The sequence below is a fragment of the Taeniopygia guttata genome, chromosome 3, assembly GCF_048771995.1.
Source record: "Taeniopygia guttata chromosome 3, bTaeGut7.mat, whole genome shotgun sequence".
Taxonomy (NCBI): Eukaryota; Metazoa; Chordata; class Aves; order Passeriformes; family Estrildidae; genus Taeniopygia; species Taeniopygia guttata.
The window spans coordinates 48403503-48427041 of NC_133027.1; the positions used below are offsets into that span (position 1 = coordinate 48403503).

The 23539-nt window shown below is 36.1% G+C and overlaps 1 long non-coding RNA gene across 1 annotated transcript in view; it reads right to left on the reverse strand.

Annotated features, from left to right (window-relative positions):
* Positions 1-231: 231 nt before the first annotated feature.
* The window catches only part of LOC115494313 (uncharacterized), a 40516-nt gene continuing 17208 nt past the window's right edge, over positions 232-23539 (reverse strand). The window contains exons 2-3 of the long non-coding RNA XR_003959279.4: positions 12382-12524; positions 232-2739 (exon numbers count right to left, since the gene is read on the reverse strand). This is a non-coding gene — a long non-coding RNA (uncharacterized lncRNA). The remainder of the gene's footprint in view (positions 2740-12381; positions 12525-23539) is intronic.

Here is a 23539-nt window from a genome sequence, read left to right on the forward strand (position 1 = left end):
GCTGTAGAATTGGAACAGAATACAGATACAAAATGTCTGGTTGATAGACAGGGTGGATATTCTAGAGTCTGCAGAATCAACTCCCACAAATTGGTTATTCTGGACAAGGAATTTTATTTCATCCCAGTTATCAAAATTAAAATATTAATAAGTCCCTGCTAATAAAACATTCCTATTTATTCAGGGTTTCTTAATATTTCGAGATCACAAAATATGCGTGAGCAGTTCAGATCCATATTCCAAATCACTTTAAATATATAGATAAAGGCAATATGGACTTTTACAAATTTTTGCTTTTGCTTGTCTTGCTTGTATCATCATCTGTCACATCCTTCTGCCACCTTGCCAACATAAAATATTGCTGACAGAGGTGTACCAAACAAGGGTTATAAATACGTGTAAAGACAGAAGATAACTTCTTTTCAAAAAATGCAAAATGGGATTAATCTGTAAAAGGATTTGATCCATCTACCAGTAAATCAATTGAATGCTTTTAAAGACTTGTGTCTCTTTGATCTGGTGCAGTAACATCCTTTTTCTCAACTTCACTCACACAAATTCCAATATTCTGTATTTAAGTATTTTTTCCAGGTAGTCAGTAACAAATAAAACAAAATGTGTGCACCTTAAAGTATAACTATGTAATTTTTGTTGCAAGAAATTTCCTGTTTTATATGTAGGAAAAACTGACTTGAAGCACAGTGTTTTATTTGCAAGATTAGGCAATATGTATAATTGAAAATAAAATTTTATATTGGAATAATATTTGAAAGACAAATTAATAGTTAATTTTAGCAGTAAGGGAAAAAGAAAATAAGGTCATTAACTGTGTTGAAACTTGACAGGGTAACAAAGAGTTTAAGTTAGAAAATGCTGACACTCTTATTTTCTATATACAATTTAACAAGTACAGGTTTTGAAGTAACTTTCATTTTCATTTAAAATCAGCCTACACTACGTAGGAGTGGGACAAGAAAAAGGGCAAAAACCAAAGTTCTTGTTGTTGCCTTACACTAAATTCCTCAGGTATTTTTCTTGAGAACTTGAATTTTCTATTTGACTCGGGAATTTCTAGTTACCCACCTTAACTGCACAAAATAAATACACAGTACAGTGCATTATATAGTGTTTTCCATAATACAATGTCTTTTCAGTAGTTCCATGAATTTCTGAAGACACTTCGGCTGTATTGACTTGGTTTGCTATGTGGATTATTGTGTCTGTGATATAGATGTTACATATGTACCATACTGGTGCAATAGAATTAGTGAATGGCCTCTTTTCCCCCTGGAAATGTAACTAAATTAGAAAGAGTGCTGTCTGGCTTTTACATCAGATGTAGGAAAACAAATCAGAAATTTTCTCTCAGGAACAACAACATAAAATAGGAACTTTGTTACTACAGAGTGGTAATTATTGCATATTTTATTTACAGATAATATATTTATTTGCAGTAGGAGTTTTTGTTTGTCTGAGAGTTAAAAAGAGGCTCTTCCAGAACAATTTTGGGCTTTATTTTGGCCTTGGAATTTGTTACCTTCCCTGTAGTTTTTCGGCTTTGTATAACAGTGTATCAGCAAAAACTCTTAACTCAAAAGGATTACTGTATGATAATTATGAGTGCTGTAAAAAGTTGATCCGGCATGGGTTTTTTTTACCTGCATCATTATACAGATGAAAATAAGTGATGTTTGATCAAATGTTACTTTTTGCCTCTAAAGCTGCAGCATACAACATTTGGGCTCACATTAACTGAGCTATAACCTGAGATAAAAGCAATTTTTTAAAGTGACTTTTCCCTAGCTGTCATTTTTTTTTAAATTATACAAGCAAGTTTCTTTTATATTAGATACAAATAGAGTCAATAAAAAGAAATATTGGACTGTAGGCATCACTTGGTCAGCCTTAACTACAATAACTTGATTTTTTTTAACTGTGGAATAATTTTATTGGCAATAACAACATTAGTGATTATTCATGCTAAGATAGAGCAATAATAAACCTAATGATCCATAGTGAATGATTGACAAAAAGACCACAAAGGAATTTTCCTCTTGCTTACTTATATTTCACATTACATAAATGGGCAGATATACTATAGGATTTTGGAAGCTGTTTCTGAAATGCTGAGTATGATTTATTGCCAGAGGCAAGATGCCAGACTGGATGCATCAGGGATCCTGTCTGCTAAGAAATGCTTCAGTTTCTTTCAAGAGACTGTCCATATGTGCCTTCATACCATAAGCATATGTCTGCTTCTCTGAGTTGAAGATTTCTCCATTTCAGCAGTATCCACACAGTCACTATCATGTCCTGTCCTGTTCTCTACCTGACATAAACTGACTGAGGCTGCCCCTGCTTGCTCAGAGTAAGTGGTGAAAGGGTTCTGAAGAGCCACTTCAGCAATTTAGCCTTCCCTTACAATTTAAGTTTTTCCTTTTGTGATTTGTTTTTCCCATGTTCTTTACAGAATGCATTTGACTTCTTATGTATTGAATTTACCTTACCTCCATTCTCTACCCACCTGCAGGCAGAAGTTTTCTTTAATTTTATTCTTACCAACAGCATTGCAGCTTGTTCACAGTTATGAGGAGATGTGTTATGGTTCTTTTTCCAATGGACATACAAACACAGGCCAGGCAGATATCTGTACCTGTGATTTCTCCACATCTCTAAGATGGTTTTAACTGTATGCTCCATTCTTCTTTTAAAATGTGGATGTCTCACAGGCTGCCACATCTAGACAAAACATCCCATAAGATACATATAAAATACACCTGCTATTACTGGGGTTCCCCTTTTAAAACAGCAGCAAGTAAGCAAACAGATTGTGTGTGTGTGTGTGTGTGTGTGTGTGTGTGTGTGTGTGTGTTTGTGTGGAGATGCCAGTGGTTCTCTGATCCCATTTCTTCAGACTGTTCCTATCTATTTCTGGGGTTTCAAACTATTGTCTTTAAATTGAAAAAATAAAGTTTCCAAAGACAGTATGGATAGGATTAAAAACAGAGAAAAAGATCTCATTTATGCTTCTCAGAGTTCTTACTCAACAAGATGAAGGGAAAAATGTCACTTTAGTCAATGTTACTGCCACTTCTGAAAGCAAGGGAGAAAGGTGGCAAGGTTGTGCCTCAGTGTACTCTTGAGTCCTAATTGCAAATACAGCTGCTAGGTTTCTGTAGCATTTGCATATGCTGTGTATGTGTTCAGGTCCAGGAAATGAGTTCCAGCATTTATGTTATGTTCTGTTCATCTACAAATTAATTACACAGTCCTATTTTTCTTCCCAGATTGGGGTTTTTTTGTGCTAATAAAGAGACGTGTCAAGGGCAGCACAGACATATGGTAACAGCTCACAGAGACACTGTATTCCAGTGAGACCAAGACTGGCTATTGTGTAGATTTTATTTTTACTTTCACTCCTAATGTAAAACCAATATTATTGTTTAGCCACTTAATAGTTGTCCAGTTAATCTAGAATTTTTCTCCATAACCCATCTTTATTTCTAGTTTTCTTTTTCTTCTAGTCAAATCCCCAAGTAATGCATTTTGAATAATGCATAAGCTAAATTGCACAAATATCCAAGAATATTTAGCTACAGTCCCTGGATGTGTAAATTGGTTAAGTGTTGTGTTTTCAGTTTTTTAATCACAGCCAATCTCAAAGGTGAAATGACCTCTAATTTGTAACAATTCATTAGGGGTCTTAAGGAGGAATGCTTATGTGATTTAATTTAGCTACTTAGTGAGAATTGAAAGTCTCTAGACAATCTTCATTTTCCTTTGGCCTTCCAAAATGCATTATACAAGGATGCTTTCCAAAAATTCATTATGGTTTTAATCCAGTTATCCCAGATCAGCACATTTCTTAGATAAATTCTTGATTCCATTAACTGTCAAAGCAGAGTCATTCTTCATTCAATTGTTGAAATCCTTTTCACAGTCAGAACATACTGTCAATACATATTAAATGTGAATCTGTAGGAACAGGATCCTGAACAAATGTTCCTGTGATGGCACTTTCTTTTTAAACCAGGACAGAAAGAAACAATTCACAGTACTGCTTCTTGATAAGCTTACATAGGAATCTAGTGGTCAGGTTATTTTCCCATGGATTTGAAAAATCCATGTTAAATTCTCTCTGCATTTGAGATTTTGCATCTTTTATATTCCATGTGATGTGCAAGCTATTAGTATATACTCTGGCTTGATACCAGAACATAAAGATATTTGCCAGTTCCTACACTGCATAGAAAATAATTCTGAAGTAATTAGGGCAGGACTAAAGAGCACAAGTTGAAGCAGAAAATCCTACTTGGGTAATTAGAAAAACTTGCTTGGAAGAAAGAAAAATCTCATCTCCCATCTCCATTGAAGCCAAGTTGAGGTGTCCTAAGGGCTCTTTAATATGAGCTACATAAAGTATTTTGAAGCAAAACCTGGTTTATAGGATACTCCTATCAGAACTTCCACTCCTTTATAAAAGGAAGTTACTACAGATAGCAAGTATTTTTTAGAGGAGCTGGCTCTCTGCCATTTATCCCAGTTCACACAGCACACTCCCAAATACAGTACAGGAAACCAGCACACTCTTGCATGGCTCAGTCACCATTCAGACACACCTGAAAAAGTAACCGAACTTGGCTTATTGCGTTATTAATTCAAAGCAACTTCCAAAGGATAGTGAAGATAGTTTTCTGAGTCTCTGTGACCAATAGCTGGAGACATGTTCCCCCACAGCATTCCACACCAAGACATTGATGTCAGTGCTCCTCCCACAAGAAATCTATCTGCTTATGTGGGCTACAGGGCAACACCAGCTTTCTTCAGCTAAAATTTTCTTTTAATACTGTCCCTCAACACCCTAGTCCTTTTTTGGGTTTAGTTTCTCCACAGTTTTGCAGGGTTACCAATGTAAAAAGTTTCTTCCTTACAGAGGAAGATTACTATAAATAAGGAAGTAGAAACATTTTGCTCAGACCACTTTTAGACCACTCAATCAGGTCATTGTATCTCTCACCGGGCCAGCTTCTAACATGCCTTTGCTTAGTGAACATACCACAGCTGCATGTGCAGATCTGTCATTTACAAGTTGATGAGGAAGGGGTCTGGGGCAAGCAAAACATGTCCCAGTGAAAATAAAGATATTTTTTCCTGCACCACCCATACATTTGGAATGGGGATATAGGTCATTTTTTCATTTCACTCTCAGGCCAAAGAAAGTTAAAACACTAGATTGCAAGATACTGTATGTAACTGGGGAAATTAATCTAAGCCAGAGAACTCTGATATGGCCAAGAAGAATGGAAACAGTTAAGCTAAGTGTATTTAAAGAGTGCACTTATTTCATAGTGTTGTTTCTCAAACTGTGAGATGTGCCTTTCTCAGTGAAGTGGATGGAAATACAAAGGAGGCATGTGCTGTGATGAGGCACCAAGGAGATGCTAACTGGTTGTGAGTGAAGCACAGGATAAATTAGTTGTGATGTACAGTTTGGCAGTGTTTAAATTCAGGTGGAGCTGAGGTTTTTTTTTTCATTCTACCGTGATCCTGCACAATAGAATTATATTTAGTAACTGCATAAGTATATTATTTTTCATTATACCAAAATATAAAATATTATAGCTTTTGGAAGGTATTTTTTTTTCTAGTGTCATTTGTCCAGAGTTTAAGAAATGTTCTTCTTGGGGCTATGCAATGATAAAAAAAAAATTAAAAAAAATAATAAAAAAAATAATAAAAAAAAACCCAACAAAAAAAAACCCCAAACAAAAAAAACCCAACAAAATTAAGTCTGCTGTTAACATATTATGTTAAGTGCACCCCCATTTTCTCAAAGCTGTAAGCTAAATTACCTCCAGTTCAGCTTAAGTTACAGGTACGAAGCTGCTTTGAAATATTGTGTGTTGCACAGGCACAGGCACAAGGGAACTAGCAATGCATGAATCCTCATTTGCAGAAATCAAATTATTTCATCCTTTATGATATATACAGGGAGAAAAGAGGCAAAAGTATAAACTCAAAAATAATAATACCAATATATTACCAAGTTTAAACTCAAAAAACAGGAATCTAAGCACAGGATTAAGGGTTTGGCTCATGCTGGCCTGTTTGAAATTTTCTTTAATAGATGGCTTGAATCTAAGTAATCACACTGAAAAACGGGATTGCAAACCCAGATTTTGAATTGTTGAGTTTGGAAGCACATAAAGCTTTACTTCTGATTTTGTTCTAAAGTTCATAACTAAGATCAAAAGATTAAAACACAGAGTTTGGGACAAGATAGTGATTTCCTGTCCTAAAAGTTTCACGTGGACTAAAACAGAAGAAATTATTCTTAAAAGGTGGTATATCTACATACTACACTTGTCAGTTATATTCCTGCTAAAATATAAAGAGATGTTTTGACTCCTTTCAACCTTCATTTAAAGGTACTATTTGCCTTATTGCTCAATCACATTTCAGGGCATCAATAGTAACCTTGGGGATAGTGCAGAAAAAGTCTGTGTCTTTGTATTGATATGCGTTAGAAGTTATTTGCATTTTCATTCATGCAAAGCAAGGTTCCTTCTAAACAACTAAATCTCTTGTACATCCTAATTAGTAGCAGTTCCCAAAAGGAAGAAAAGGTGCAAAAGCCAAGGTAAGGAATATGGACAAATGAAGAAGAAGAGCATGTCTTGTGAATGTTATCCAAGTAGGGATAACTCTTTACCCTTGTTCATTTGCAATGTAGAATATCAAGCATTGCTCTCTATTACTGCTTTGAAATGTCTAGAAAATGCTGCAATATTAGTGTGGCTTTTAAAATTTAATTTATTGCATTTATGAACTGTCGAGATCTGGTTTTTTTTTTTTCAAAGAGTGATATCACTTAATGGAAGAAAGACAACACTAAAGCTGCCTCCGCAATAGTGAGTGACACTTCTTTTCTAGAGTACAAAAAACTCTTGAGACCAAAACCGGTCACTGAACCTTAGTCCTGGAAAAATTCAGAATTACAGGAGTTCTGTATTTCTCCTGTGCCAAATAGCAGGTATTTGAAATTTCCTTAAAGGCGAATCTCTTTGTTTCTGAAAGTTGAGTTCTGCCTCCTCTCATCACACTGCTGCACAATTTACCAAGTAGCTTCATTCAAGCCAAGGTGAGGTTTCACTTTACAGATGATTTGACAGGTTGTACGTCCAAACCAGCATTCTCTCCAAACCAAGGCCCTTGGCTGTGTGCCTGCCCTTCCCTCACACCAGCTCTGCTCCCAGCTGGCCTCACGGTGAGCTGTTCCATGAAGCACAGTCAGCAGAAAATGATCCCACCCCTTTTCTTCTTTTTTTCTTAGCTCAGTTAGGTTTAACCCTAGAAAATGGTTCATCTCAATGTCAGGGAGGCAGAGGAGAAGGAATGGAGAAGCAGCAGAATGGAGGGAGGCAGGGTGGGTACCTCTTGGAAGAGTACAAGTAAATTTCCACTCTGAAAAGCAGAATAAGGAACTGCTCACAGTTATGTAAAATAGGGCCTCTGACTTGTTTTGTTACTCTTAATGAAAAAGGCTCAATAGTGAAGTCTTCACTGGGGCTAAATAGAAGAATCCATACACTCTGAAAGGATGCACACTGTTTGTGAAGAGGGACCCCACATGAAGAACTGCTAAGTGTTTCCCTTTTGCAGATACAGTTAGAGAAGCTTTCTAGCCATGCTGTGTTTGTGTTAGATTAAGACAGGCAGACCAAAATTTGGGATACACTGGCTGTGTGCCTGCCCTCCACCAAGGCAGGGGGCTGGAGGGGGAGACTGCAATGCCTGGCAATGCCCTCTGACAGCAGTTGCCTTACTGGATACAAACAGCAGTCTGCTGTTAAAATACTCTCTTTTACTGAATAACCACTCTCTGCATATAAGGAATGTTTTCATTATTTACTTGCTAAAGTGTCCCAAGATATAATAACATTCATGTTCTCAGCTACTTGAAGAGTTTATTTCTCCTGTTTGCAGTAGAAAGGAAGAGTTTGCTTCCTTATTTACTAAGCACTGTCGTTTGAAAGAAGAATGAACACTGATGAATATCACTGCATGGTACTGTTGGATTTAGTATGCCCACATTATACTTCTTGTTATTCTTTTTATTATTCTCCCCAATGTGGCTGAAACACTTAAAACTCCCAGTAAAAATGATATTCAACTATTCTGACTGCTATACAAACAAGACAGTCTCCGTTCATAAGGAATTCTTCTGTAATTTCATCTGTCTCTGTGTGTTACAATTTATTCATATGCCTACTGAGTGTTAAGTCAGTGACACTTCTAGTCTTCTATTAATATCTCAAGTCTTGCTTGAATATTTATTCAGACTTACTTTTAATTCTCTGTGAAGAAGTTGCTTTGCACAAATATTAAAGGTATTAATGTATTAATATAACTCTCTAAAATGTGTGTTGTCGACACCCTGTCTGGGGAAGTGACCATGATGCAGTAGTTAGAAAGCAGAAACACTGTAGAATCAGGAAAAAAGGCTTATATTTTGCAACCGTTCTGATGTGTGATGCAGACAAATCAGGAAGCACAGATTTTTCTAAAGAAAGCATGCTGTTGTTAGGCAATCTTCTGCTTTGTTTCTGAAACATGTATCTCCTCACTAACCCACAATTCTCACTAGAGAACAGATCAGAAAAGAAAGATGTTTTCCTTAATTGTTTTCTATGAAAAAATACAGACAGGCTCATAAAATCAGAGAAAACAACTGAGAGAGGATGAGAGAGCAATTCAAATATGTTTTCATAAAATGTCCATACATGATAAACATGAGATATCTTTAATGACCAAGACATATATTTTCTAGGCATAACATTCACTAGTAATTCCTGTTTTGTTATTTTCTTTGTTGTATTTTGAGAAATCTTCTGCCTGCAAGACATAGATGAAAGTCAATGGGAAACATGTTTCTCTGTAGATTTTAAATTACTTTTTATATAGAACTCTGTGATTTCCTGTCTATTAACTTTCTCCACAACATCAAAACATTTATAGCATATATTTTAAAGGGTGTTATATCCATCCAACAAACACATTTAATTCAAAGTCTACTTGTAATAATAATTTTTTTAACATTTTCAGAAAGGTGTAAATCACTCTAAAAGAATTATTGTTTGTATAACTGCTGCTCCTCCCCACTATATTCTGTTAAGGTTTTGTCATCAGTGTGAGTACTATTTGTTTTCAGGAATGCCACAGAAACCACAACTTTCAATTGCATTTGCTTACAGACATGTAAAAGAAACGCATGTAAAAGCAATTAATAAAATTATAATGTTCACAGTGCCCTGAAATTTTGTTCCTGCAGTTTCTTAGTTCAAGAGCCTTGAGTGACCAAAACAATGACCACAAATCAAGCTGCTCACTTCTCCCTCTGTAGAAAGTCACTTGAAAATGTCATAGAACAAGGCAGCACATTTTTACGGAGTAATTATTTCCATCCTCCCTCCCCATTTATTTCTTATTCAACATATAATTTCTCTCCAGGCACTTGGATTCAAAGCTCTTTGGTATCAAAAGACCTCTAGTTGACTTAGCTGAGCTCTGAATGGGCCTGGGCTGCTGTAAGGTGGGAACTAATAAAAACTGTGGTTTGTTCTCCCCTGGTGCCGTCTCAATAAAGTTTGCCAAGCTGCATAAAAAGCAGCAGCTTTATTTTTCTGTGCAGGGAAAGGAGGCTGTGCAGAGTGCCTCTACCAGAATTATCTACCAAAGTTCAGGGCAGGCTGGCCAACACTGAGGCAGGATTTACCTCCTAGTGTGCGATGAGAGATGAGAATTCAATGCTTTGCTTTTTCTGCTTTCCTTGTGTGAAAAAAAAAAAAAAAGAAAGTAAGTTCAAGGCTTTGCACTGAATGAATTGTATTGTGAATGTTTTGGGGGATGAGGGGGGAGGTGAACTAGTCATAAGTACATTCAGTTTTACCTCCTTGAAGTAAAAAAGGCATACTGAGAAGGAATACTGAGCACTAGCTTCTTGTATTAAAATACTAGATTACTTTTCAGTAAAAAGATAATATTTCAGACAAATTGAAACATAATTTTAGTATATATTTGTTCTTTTAAGTCATACAGAATGCATATTTAACAATGATATTTCTGTCTTTGGAGCATGTTTAAAATAATTTATTTCCTTGAGATAGATGGTGCAGCTACTCCCTAAAGAAGAACACTAATTTATTATATTCAGATGTTTTCGCATATGAAGGAGACCAAGAGGACACCCTGGGTAGGAAGTGTGCATTTTAAAATGGTTTTCAAAGGAAAATATTTTTCTTTTTCATGTTGTATTAAAAAATTGTAATTTCCTTGTTATAATTGCAAATGTAGTTCCTTTCATTCATGCAGAAAGTAAAAAAAAGGGTCAATTCTTTACTGTGGCTCTGGAGAGCATCTTTAAATAAAATCTGATATAAATCTGTGGTTTTTAAACATTAATAGAACCAGTCACCAAATATCTGTGTATTAGAAGTGTGCAACAGCACGTGAAACAAAGGGTGCACACGACATATCCGTGCTGCCAGTACAGAGGGCACAAGAACCACAGGACTGAGGTGAGGGACTACTGCAGTAGAGGAGTGATACATTGCAGATGAGACATTGAGGACAACCTACAGATGCCTCTGTCAGGCATTTCATTCAGTATTTTGATGTACCTGTTAATGTGCCTGCTGCTCAGTCACTTTTAATTGAGATGCATTGCCTTGGCACCTCAGGCACGCCAGAAATGAATGTGCACACATCCATTGCATGTGTACAGCAAACCTGACATGCCCGTGCAGGACTGAGATAAGAAGGGAACAACGCCTGTGGTGCTTTGCAGAAGCACTGGCATCTTATGTGTGTGCTGTGCAGTCAACAAGGGCACATCTGATCCTTTCCCTGCTCCTCTTGAGGAGCCCTGTTCCTTGCTCCCACACTGGCAGCAGGACTGACTGAATGCATATGGCTTTTCCCACTTACAGGCATCTTCTGCTGACCATCTGCTACCAAATATTTGGGAACAACAAATGCCATCCAGGCAACGTTCTGTAATGGACGGGGGGGACGTGGCTGGGGAAACTCTGATTATGGAAATAACCTTAGAGGAATACATCAGAGAGAATAATGGCATCTTGCATCAGCAGGAAGAAACCAAGATGGGTAGAAGCAAGCAGTCTGGAAATCATGCACATGGTGTCAACAGAAATTCTCACTATGTTTAAAGTTATGAAAATAACTTCTGAAATTTTCTGCACATTTTCAGACAAAGAATATATAAGTTCCATTTTTTCTTTCCTAGCAAAGAATTTATATGTTAAAATTCCCCAAAGACTACTAAAATATTGGCATGTCAAGCTTTGAAAGAGGTGTTCTCTATCCCATGAAGCTTTTTCATTTTTAATTTAAAGAAAAATAAACTTTCCAAAATACATCTGTATGTAATATTCTCTCTGATAAAGAGCAACTGAGAGAAAGCATCTGCTACATTTTTTTGAATCCAGGACAAAAGTTCCTCCAGTTATACTTGCTTGTTTTCTTATCTTTCAGAATAAAAGAATTTTTTTCGTTCTGCCCACTATCAGCATACAAAATAATATTTATACTTGAAAGTGTGATCACAGGAAATGTTACTCAAGGATAAACACTGCTTCATGGGTAAGAGAAATTCTTACCCAAGTTCTGTTTCTATCAGACATACATTTCTATCAGCCATCTGTGCTTAGGCTATGTTATCTCTAAGCTAGTGTCACTGTTTTACAGTTCTGGGGCCTGTACTGTTGATTTTTTTTTTTCCTGATAAGGTTTCCATCACATTCTTCTATTTTCCAAGCCAGTGGGAAAATCTTCCATGTGCTTTTGTACTGACTATTGGAAATATTGACAAAAATCTTAAATAAAAAGGGGATGACAAAAGGGAAGAAATTCTAGTGCCTTTTCTCAGCTGATACAAGAAATCTACTTTCATTTCTGCTACAATTTTCATGTCTTCACAGAATGGTTGAGACTGGGAGAGACCAAAGCCAGGAAATCCAGAAGGACATCTAGTAAAAGTGTAAGCCTGCTCCTGCTCTGGCCAAGCACATATTAATAAATTATTTCCTGCAAGGAAAGTCCTGCCTTATTCACTGCCTGAAACATCTTTGTTGGATAGCAAATTAATATCAGTTGGCCTTCACCTGGAGAAATACTTTTTTGGTTATTGGTGAGCCACAGAAGAAAGTCAGTCCCTGTTTGTGCTTCTTTTCCTTTTCTCTGCTTACTTGCAATGAACATCAAATGAGAAAAAGTAAACAGCATTTATTTTAAATTACAGGCCAGCTTATAGTCACCTATGAAACTTTCTTAAAATATTAGGAAAATAATAGTTATTCTTACCATTATGACTCATCTCCACTCAATCCCAGGCACTGCAAATATGCATTGTCAGCAAGTAGAAAGTAATTATGCGAAGCCAGGCGCACTATTCAACAGGAGATCACAGACTGGTAGTGACGTGGTAGAATTCCCTTTTCTGTGCTCTAGAAAAAAGTCAAAAGAAGCAAGAACCTGCAAATTGTTTCCACCTCAGTGTGTCAGAGCCCACTCATTACCTCCCTGATGACATTCCATGACTTGGCGTGGAAAGGATGGGAATTTGGCAAGATCCTGCAGGGTAACACCATTGCTCCCTCAGACCATGGCTAAAGTCCCTACTATTTTCACAGGGGCTCCAGTAAGTCACTCGCAGGGCTTTCAGTGTTTATCATTCCTCTGGTTTTGCAGATGAGGAACTTTAGAACGGAGAAATGGAATGAACTGACCAAAGCAATTAAGGAATTGGTGCCAGACTCCAAAACTAAATCCAGATGAGCCCACGAGGCAATAAATCACAGATGATTTTGTCATGTAAAAACCCTTCCTTTTAAATACTGGTAATGCACTTGCCATGGCTAAAGGAAAAGATGGCTCATCTGTAATCAAAGCCATAGTACATGGAACACGCTGGAATTAGAACACCAGGCAAAAAAACTGTTTATAAAATGTCAGATTTCCCAGGAATTTGTCTAATGGGTCTGAAGATTTTTTGTCATTGATAAACTTCTACTGTTTTTTTGACTCACCCTTTTTTACCAGCATATTCAATCAGATCCAATTTCTAAAATTTTATTTATATAAGTAAAAGATAATGGAGTTCAAGACAGCACAGCTCATAGATTGAAAACAGATTAATTGATTACTCTCAGGTTTTTCCCAGTGTCCTGGGTGGTTCTTTTTTTATTCCCTTCCATCCCCCTCCTCCCCTTCCTTCACTGCTGATGTTAATCAGACAGAAAGGAAGTGGCTGTTTTCCATAGACAGCATTGATATTTGGTGAAAAAATAAGGGATGGGGGAGTGAAAGGTGCACAGAAAACCAAAACAAAAAGTTTACAGATAAATTCCTTTTTATCTTTGCCAAATGCTGCTCTAGTGTGGGAATGGATGGAGCTGGCAGTCACTTCCATTAAGCCGGAAATACCATCTTTAATAAATCCAGTTACAGGACTAGATGGACACATAAATCTCTTTGGATGTCTGTGACAGAAGTAATGAAATGTCAGTGGAGAGCTTTGAGAATTTAGCAGAGATCTGAGGTCAGCCTGTTTGTTGTCTTTTTCCTTCTGTCTTTCTGACACTCAATGTAAAGCTGAAATATTTATACTTAAATGAGTGTTGTTAATGCAGGATATTGAGGTCATCAACATGAGAACACTGTCAACAGGCTGTATAAAAAATTTTACAAGCTTCTTCAAGATTCTATATTTAATTGCACTGAGATTCCCTTTGCCTTCATTCTACTTCCCAAAGCTAACATTTTATTTGTCTGAACATAAGGCACCCTTCAAATGCTGAACACCTCCAAGGCTCAAATTCTGCTTAAATGTTCTCAGAAAATTATCAATATTACTGCATTCTAAGGTTTGTCTGTTTACTAGGAGTTTTTACCAGTGTTTTAGATTAAATGAAAAATTGACTTCTGTTTCTACTAAGTATATTAAGCCCTTTCTTGGCACAGCATAATCATTTTTTGCTGTGTGTTCAGAGATCATGTATTCTGCAGCTGCTGATGCAGCAAATTGACTCTCCATTCTGCCATCATTTGTGCTGCTGAATTGCTATCAAAAGTGCCTTTGCCATTCATATTATTGTTCTTGGTTAGCATAAAACCTAAGGTGGTTTTCACTAGTAAATGTCTATGCACATGGTTTCATCTGAAACCTCCAGATCCTAAGAGGTGTTTTACTATTCTTATGCCTTTCTTCAGCCACAGTACATCAGCCTTGATCTGCTAAAACACTTGTACATGCGTTTTGTCTCCTTTGCAAGACTGTTGTGGATCCCTTCCTTAAAAGCTCAGAGAGTTTATCAAAGCCCAGATCCATACATTCCCTTATTATAAATGCAGGGATGTGAGACTAAATCATAGCTACTGCTCTTCTCCCATATATCCTCATATCAGACTTAAAGTCACCTTCCCGTTTTAAAAAACTCCTATGAGCCTGAGGCACCCTGAAAAATCTCAACATAATTTTCTTTCTTTACTATTCAAGTAATGATGGCAGCAAACTGCTGGAACTGATAAACAGATTGTCTTCATAGATTCTGTTATTTGAAATAACAGCATGGCGCTCCCTCTCAGCAGTTCCCATTCCAGCCTTAGTTACCAGCAAGAGACAAAGTCCTTCCCCACTTTCTCTCATGTTTTTCCTTCATTTGTACTTTGTTTTGATTATTTTTGGTTTTACTCAAGACATTTAGGATAGATTGTTAAATTAATTTATTTATTGAGCATGGAAGGATGAAAACAAAGGTAAGTGTAAGTCCGGTTCAAAGGATATTTTTGATGAAAAAATATATTCTGAAAATAATTTATCTGCTTAATCTGAAGTGATTGTTTAGTTCATTGGTGTAAGTCACAAATGGCTTTAAGTAATGAATAATTTTGAATCTCTTAAGTAATGTTCTCAACTCTGTTCCAAACGAATTTTCACACTATAGAGTCTCTAAATGTTATTTTTTAGTCAGTTGGAATCTCACTATGGTTTTCATGAAATACAGTATTATGTCACAGGCTTTCCAAAAGTGGCACTCAGTAACAGTGACAATAGGAAACACCAAAAGCTCTGACAATGAATAATTAAGCTATTATGAAGTTGTACTTTGACATGACTAATAAAAGTTAATATGTTGCTTCCTTTTCTGGAATGATTTTGTAGATTTTTTTCATCCTACCTTTTTCTTTCCGGATCAAGACAATGTGGCCAAGAGAGTATAAACTGTAAGAATCAATTAGCATTTGTAGTAAAGAACAGATCACAGGAGAAAACTTATCCTTATTTTAAATGTTGTGAGTGGAGAAAAAGTTGAAGTTATAGAGATGGGGACCTAAATTAGTTCTACTTGTAAATTCTTAGGCATTTTCCAGCAGTGACTTCTTGGTTTTGCAGCAAATGCCTCTGATATTTTCCAATTCAGAGTGCTCCCTTGCTGTGAGCCTTCTTGCTATGAGGCCACCTGGGATCAAAGCTACTTTCCCCCTCCTGTGGTCTCAACTAACTCCATTAACTCTAATTACAAACACTTCTGTTATACCAACCAGATTTTATGGCTTCCAATGAGTAAGCTACATGGAGAAAGTCCACGTGGTACTACTGTTGGTTCCTTCTTCACATTATTACTTGCCATACATTAACCACATTCATGGCTAGCTCAGAGTTAGAACCACTTCATTTTTACCTTGTGTAATTAAAAAGAAGCTTAAATTGTTTCTTGAAGTTCATCATTCTGGCAATTAATGAACTAGGCCAAGCAAAGATTTTATAGGATTTAATTTTTTGTAAGTACTGAGAGTCCCAGAAAGAGCTTATATTGTATACCAGTGCCACTAACACTTTCCCTTAATGCAGAAAAACATGAAACAAATATGTGTCATTATATAGATATACATATGCTACATGTATATGTATATGTAGCACACAGACATACATGCATTGCTTTCTCTCAGCTTCTCAGCTTGTTTCTTGACATCAACATTTTTCAAACTGTTCTTTAAATCTCCAGTAAAATGGAAGGTGGAGCAAATAATCTTTTTATTTTAACAAGGTTCGCACATTAAATGATGTGGTTACACATCCTACCTGACGGGTTATTTATAGAACCCATTAATTTATTTATGTTCCTTTTCCAGGATAAGTATAGATGGCCTGTCCACCTTGGTTGAAATCAGTAGAATTTTGTCCCAGTTAGATGATACGTGACATGTCATATAATTCCATTGTCATCCCCACATACCATTCACATGTGGTGTTAACTGGCTTGTGGCCCTATGCCCATGGTATTCACTAAAAATTTATTGTGAATTAAGAGTAATACAGTTGTGGATTTACACATTAATGGGTGCAGGTGACCATTCCCTTCTAGGGACTGTGTCAAGGAAAGCCTAACATTTTCCAGAGATGCAGAACCAAACACACTCTACAGCAGAAAGAGCTTCCTCAGTCCCTGCTACTCCAAGAGATAAAATAAATTTTTGGTAATTAAACATCCTTGATGGACTGTCTGCCCTCAGCTACCTATGGAAACAGTGTCATAGTGCTCCAGCATGTTATACTACTGTGTTTTCTTACTGTCAAGAAGCCCATTCTTGCTTATCCCTGCCCTCAGAATCTTCCACTCACTTGCTTTTGCCTAAAAGTCCATGGAAGCATCCAGTGTCTTTTTCTTTAGCCCTGAGATCAAGAAATCCTTGGGACACTTTTGCTGATATGCACAGCTAGCTGAAGAAGTCCAAAAAAGAAACTATGCAACAGGAAAATTGAAATGGAATTCCCCTGATGTCAGCCACCCAAAAGTTTTATATCTAATTTAAATTAATAATGCTCCATCCATAGTCAGTACAAAAATACAAACACTCCTGGAATAGATCATCTCAACTACCTTAGACATCTATTTTAAATTAATATAAACTATTTGGTAAATGTCTCTTTAGTGCCAGATTTTATCTTTTTGAAACATAGGATTTGATTATATTTGCTTATAGAAAGAACTACTTTGTAATTTCTTGGAAATAATTTTTTTCCAAATTTCACCCAACAGAATTTCTGGTTTTCCATAATTTTGCTGGTAAGTTTTTCGTCCTCTGACTATAGGACTCATTTGCCTCAAAATAAACCTCCAAACTTACAATTATCATATATTCCTAAATTTTGAGATGGAAAAAATTGCCTATTGTGCTAATTTGTAGTCTACAAGATCACGATTGACAAAACAAGAACTCCTCATTGCTGCCATTTCTCCAAAAATTAGGAGAAATATTTTTTTAGTTGTAATCAGCTCAAACTTCTACCACAGCAGGAGATGGATCTCAGTAGTTATCTGTGAAAACAGGTGCCTAAGTTCAAATTAATCACAATGGACTCTTAACTAGTCAAAGCTGTGCCAAAGCAATTAGAGTTCAAGACATGATCCAGCCTTGCTGGCTGCCTCAAACTGGTGACCTATTTGCTAAAGAGAAAGTAACCATCAGAGATTATTTTACCAATTAAGTGCCTCAGGAGAAATAAAATATGTTATCATTATCCTTTCAGGAAATAAAAAATATGTAAACTCACTTTTTAAAATTTCATCCTCTATCTACTTTTAAATCTAAATATGTGAAATGTTTTATTTACTGTTATTCTTACTGTGATAAATTCTGGCTGCTGAAGTTTGGAGTTATTCTCTAGTAGATTGATTTATGGACTTCCTGAGATAGGAATAGCAGCGTCTCACAAATTGCACTGTAATTCGCTATCATCATCTTGTTCACCCTGCTTTTTGATATATATAATATTTTCACAGAATTGATGCCTCATGGCAATGAGTTCCATTGCAACTACAGGATAAGGAATTGCCTTTTCATCTGTACTTTGAACTTGCCAGCTGCTATGTGATGAACACCAACTTATAAAGCAGAGAGGACAAATAAAAATTGATCCCCATTCACCCTTTCAGTGTCCTTCATGTTTCCATAGGCCAGTGTTGTATCCGTGCCCTAGCTAGTTCTCTCTACGTTGAAGAGCTTATTTACTCATTCCCTGTTGAGAAAGCATTGCTCACCCTTGGTGACCTTCTCTGTATTTTTCTAAGGGTCTTTCCCAGGGAGTAATTCAGAACACTAAAATTAATCCTTGCTCTGAAGCACTCCCTGGTGGGAGCTTCTCTCTTTTTCCATTGACAACATAAAAGGCTTAAGGATACCAAGGGCCTTCACTTACGCACCTGAGTTAAACTCAGGGAAAAATCTGCACCATCTTTTCACTTCTTATTTACAAGAGTTAAACACAACAGCTTGATTTTTTTAAAGAACAGAATTATTATTCTTGTCCCATGTTAGAAATAACTTAAGATAAAATTACAATATATGTCTTATACAAAGAAATAAAACCACTGCATATAAGGGGAAAGTGTTTGCAGAACTTTTACAACTTTTTTCCCATTTACTGTTTGTCCACAGGCTGGATAGCTTCTGAATTCCTCCCAAAATGAACTGCACGATGATTGCAGTTAGTAATAACAGGGTTCTTCCTACGCCTACGTGCATGAAGTATTTGATATCAATAGCTGCAATTACGCCTATTTATTTGATTGTGTCCTAAGTAGGCACAGTTGTTAATGTTTTAGCCAAATTATTTCCATCATTTATGTATTGATTTTTAATACACAAAAATGAGAATCAAATATGATAAAGGAACTAGTACACTAATAATGCATTAAAGTTTCTCTTTTCTGCCCTATGTCATGCTTCTTGCTCAGCATTTCCAGAAGTAATCCCAAAATTTCCTTGACAATTAAAATAGATAAAAAGGTGAAAAATTATATATGCAAGTACTTATACAGTAATTATATAGATCTAACACTGATGGTGAAGCTCATATAAATGTTGGCCAAATATCACCTCCATCCTCCTTTTCCCCCCTCATGCAAACTCCCATTATGTTTGCACTCACTTTGTAATTTGAGTATGACTTGATCTTTTTGCATGTGGTGTGCTGGTGAACATTAATTTTACTCCAAAGAAAGAGCTGCCATCATTTTTTTTTTTTTTAGATAGGAATAAAGAATATTCTATTTTGTAGCAATCATCTTGGTATGTTTTGTGTCTGTCTGAAATGTTTCCAGAAAGCACCAGATAAATAGTGTGAAATTTGAAAAGCAGGGCACCATGTATTATATCTTTATTCTGAGTCTGGGAGGAGATTTTTCTCAGAATCATAATTTATAGACTACTTTTGCTTTCCATCCATTTTGTTGCAGAGAAAGGTGGTGTTTAAGTCAGTTCAATACATTAGTTTAAATGGCAGTTGAAGTTTTATTTGAAATCCCTAGAACGATGAAGACCTTTTGAGCATAACACTAGAAAATTCCATTACATGGTAAAAGTGGATAGCTCTAAGGACCATTCAGTTCAAACCCCTCCTTCTCCTTTCATCTACTTCCTTTTCTGCAGAGACGAAAGGAAAGAAATGTTCCTAGACAGCAGAATTTTACATGGGAGCTGTCTCATTAGTAGACTGAGTCTAATTCTTCCATCATTTAATAGGTTTAATGATTTTGTGGCCTCTGTAAATATACTATGACGAGTCTGTCTGACCAAGTCTAGAAATGGGAAAAACTTCACTGACTGTTGAAAGATTCTTTGTGCCTCAAGTGATTAAACTTTTCACTTTCAATTGTCTAAAGACTGTTAGGATTAATTGATTGCTTTTATTTATATCCCCTAGGTGTGCAGATCAACATATCTGTTAATTATCAGAAAATATGTAATTTCACTGAAAATAGCTGCCAAATATAATCAAACATAACCATAAATTATATGGTATTATGACAAATAAATAAAAGCAGTGAGATCATCAAGAAAATTATTGAAACATTAGAAAGTTCCTTGAAACATCTGGGATTGTTTTGCATTTACTCAGTGAAATATTTATAAAGTAAAAGCTTTGTCCTGTATTAATTTAACACATCAACAATCAAGGATCTATCTCATGAGTTTGATAAAATGATCACATTCATTTTTCATAATTAATTTCCTAGAAAAGGCAGGAGTCTTAATCACTGTTATTCCTTATGTAAGTTCTGGAATGGCCAGGAAAGCATTCTTCCTGGACTGATTCTGCAATGCAGGTATTTCATCTGGTTCCAATTCCTGTTGTGCAACACCCAAGGGCTATCAAATATGGCCCATTTTGGCCTCCCTGAGTGTTTGGCCAATGTCAGCATGATGATAGCCAGCTCTAGAGAAGCTACTTTGTGTTACATAATTCTACTCTAAATATGAAGTCAGTCCTATCTTACTTAACCAGATCAGCAGCTGGATGAAGAGTAGCTGGGTAACTGGTACAAACTCTTCTTCAGGTCCTCTGCAATGAAGGCTCATTGCCCTCAGACTGTTAAACTGATTCTCAGCATCTGTATTTTTGTTTTATTTTGGTTCTACCTTTGGAATAGCCCTGTGGGAAAAAAAGCAGAACAGCAGCATCACACAAGAACCCATCACCCTAATATTGTTTCAGCCACATAGCAAAAGCCTCTAAGAATGCTGCATATTCACAACTGGTTGCCTCAATATTTTTGGCTCCAGGAAGATGTTTCTTGCCCCAACTTGTACACAGGCAGACAGATTCACACACATACACACACACTGAATTATTTGGAACATTTTTGTGATGCCAGTGAAATCTCCATAGGCCTTTCATAGGCTTTGAAATCTCTTGTTCTGCAAGCTACAAGTGGTTGCAAATCTTCTTTCTGATTCAAATTAAGAGCTAGTTTCTTCAACCTTATTGCTCAACAATAAAGTGTTCACAGGAAACAACAGATACCCAGACTACATACCAATCAAGTTGTTTCTTCTGAGACAAAGTGGGAAATAAAAAAACAAAAGCATGTGAAATATTCTACCGTGAGAGTGCTGGAGGCAGCATAAGAAAGTAAAAAGACATACTTTTGAATGTAATAGCATTTAGCAACATCTACAGTGCCCTGCATCTTCACATGTATTGCTGTCATTCCACTTTGAAAATTGTGATTTAAACATTTCTCACATCTGTCTAATTTTATGATCTGTGTATAACTGGCTTTTCATGAATTTCATTAATTTCTTGGCTCCTGTTTCTGTAAATAAAAGGTCTCAGGAATTATAGTGAGAACCTACACTAGGTAAACATTCTTTCCACTGTATTCAACACTTTTGTGGTTGGAAAATAATTTTTTTTCTTAGGAGAAAAATACCTTTTTAAAACAAAATTCATATCTCTCATTCAAATACATATTTTCCTGCAGGAAAATGTATTTGATTTTGAGGAAAACTGATTTTACATTTCATTTTATATCATTTATATTTTACATCAGTGTCCTGTTGGAATTTTAATAGCATCAGACAGTTTGAGGGATAATTTCACATTTAAAGTATCAGCCAAGAGCAGTTCCCACAAGTATTCTCCCTCAGAGTACCTTGTCCTTCCTGTGAGAAGGAACACATCTCACATGATTCCCTCAGATATTTCTCCCCTATTGTGATTTTTTTATCTTGAGGTAAAGTGCTTTTTTGGAAAACTGAGAGAGAACATTTTTATATTAAGGGAATTCAGGCCCAAAGGGCTTTTCTGGCTCTTCTATGAGCCCTGCTATCAGCTGGGTGGTTTTGTACCTCTCTTCTTAACTTAAAGGTTTTGGCACATACATTGAAGCAATTAGTCTATCCTGATGTAAAAGGATTCATGATGTAATATTTACTCTTTGGCAGTGAAGTTTGTCTGGGCATTTTCAAATAGAATAAAAATACTTTATTTTTTAATCCATAAATAATTCTAGCAGCATCCTAGCAGTGTCCTGAGGAGAAAGATGTGGCTTCAAAGTTAGCTTGCCTTGAGCCAGATGGTTTCCCCAAGTGCCTTCCTGAGGGGATTTTCTCCATCATTATATTACACAAGCTATATAATCTAATTTACCTATTTTTTCAAATATGTAGACTCATGGAATCAGAAAGATTAGAGTCTATAAATTCTGCAATGAGATAACAGAAAAAATTATCCATGATACTTTCCTACCTCTTCATGTGTGGCGTTTGAGGCAAAGAGAATACTGTATGAATGGATCATATATAAGCTAAAAACTGGATTGCACCTTTCTGTCATTAAGCCAAATTAGACAATACTCTTGGCTCTTAAATTTGTGTGGAGTGTATTTAGCTTAGAAAGTAGGTGACTTTCTAGATAATACTAATAAAAAGGGGGAAGTAATTTCTATGAGGGTTTTTTTGTTTGTTTGGTTGGTTGTTTTTTTTTTAAGATGGGATGTGTTAAAATATCATTTGGATTATGTGAAATATGAATTTTTCCCATACAGCTAAATAAAGTGCAAGCTTACTACAAATATTTCATTTTTAGCTTAGAGAAGCATGTCTAGGAATTTGATGGGGGAGGCTAGTTGAGGAACAGAATGGGAATGAGCAAGTTAGTTTATTTTTAATGATACACATCTTCTCTATGGCTTAATACACACATGGGAAATCTGGATTAGTAAAATAGATTGTATTCAATAGTCAATTAATTCAAGAACTAATATTTTTACTAATAAGCCATACCGTGTGCACAGAAACCATTATAAATTGACAAATACTGTAAATACAGAAAGCTTTGACCCTGAACCAAAATGTATAATTGCCTTTTATACAATAAGGGAACATAAGAAGCAAACCTAGCAAGTAGTATTTTAGTATTTGTATAATAAGTGAATTTACTCGGGGAGAGGGGAGGGGGGGGTGGAACTGGAAAATTAATATTCTTTTTAAATGACTTGATTTTCTGTTTGAGAAAACATATTTTAAAATTATTTCAGTCCTCCAGGCAATGTGAGCATGTTTGTTTCATAATATCTTCTTTCCCTCAAGTTACACTACAGTGAAGCTTGTGTTTAAATAACATTAAATTTTTGATGCAAACTGAATAAGGCCAGAAAACTAGGGCTGATTGATACCGTCTTCAGCTCATGCTTTGGTATCTGTTTCTCCTTCTCTTCACAAAGCCATGAGCAAAGGATGAGGTGTCAGTGTATTGCTGAATTTTCTGGCTTTTGTCAGCTCATGTCACAATATCAACACTGCTTAAGCAGAGAGTGGGGGGTTGTATTTAGTAACAATATCAGATTACATCAGAGACACTCTCTTTTTTCCCCCCACTTATTGCTGAACAGGCTGTTTTGTGGCTTTTGGAATTCAAATTACATCTAACTTGACCTGTGTTTGGGTGTATTTGGTTTGGAATGTAAATGTCCTGTCCAGTCCAATATTCCCAAAGTCTCAAACAGAAGTAATTCTAATATTCTTGCTCTCTGTGCATGTATAAATTTTTGATCAGAGGTGTTATGGAAGCACTGAGGCTAGTAGACATTCTCCTTATAGAAAGACAAAAAAAGATAAATATTCAGGACAGCTGTAATGCTCATGTCTAGAGTTCAGACAGAATGCTCTGGCC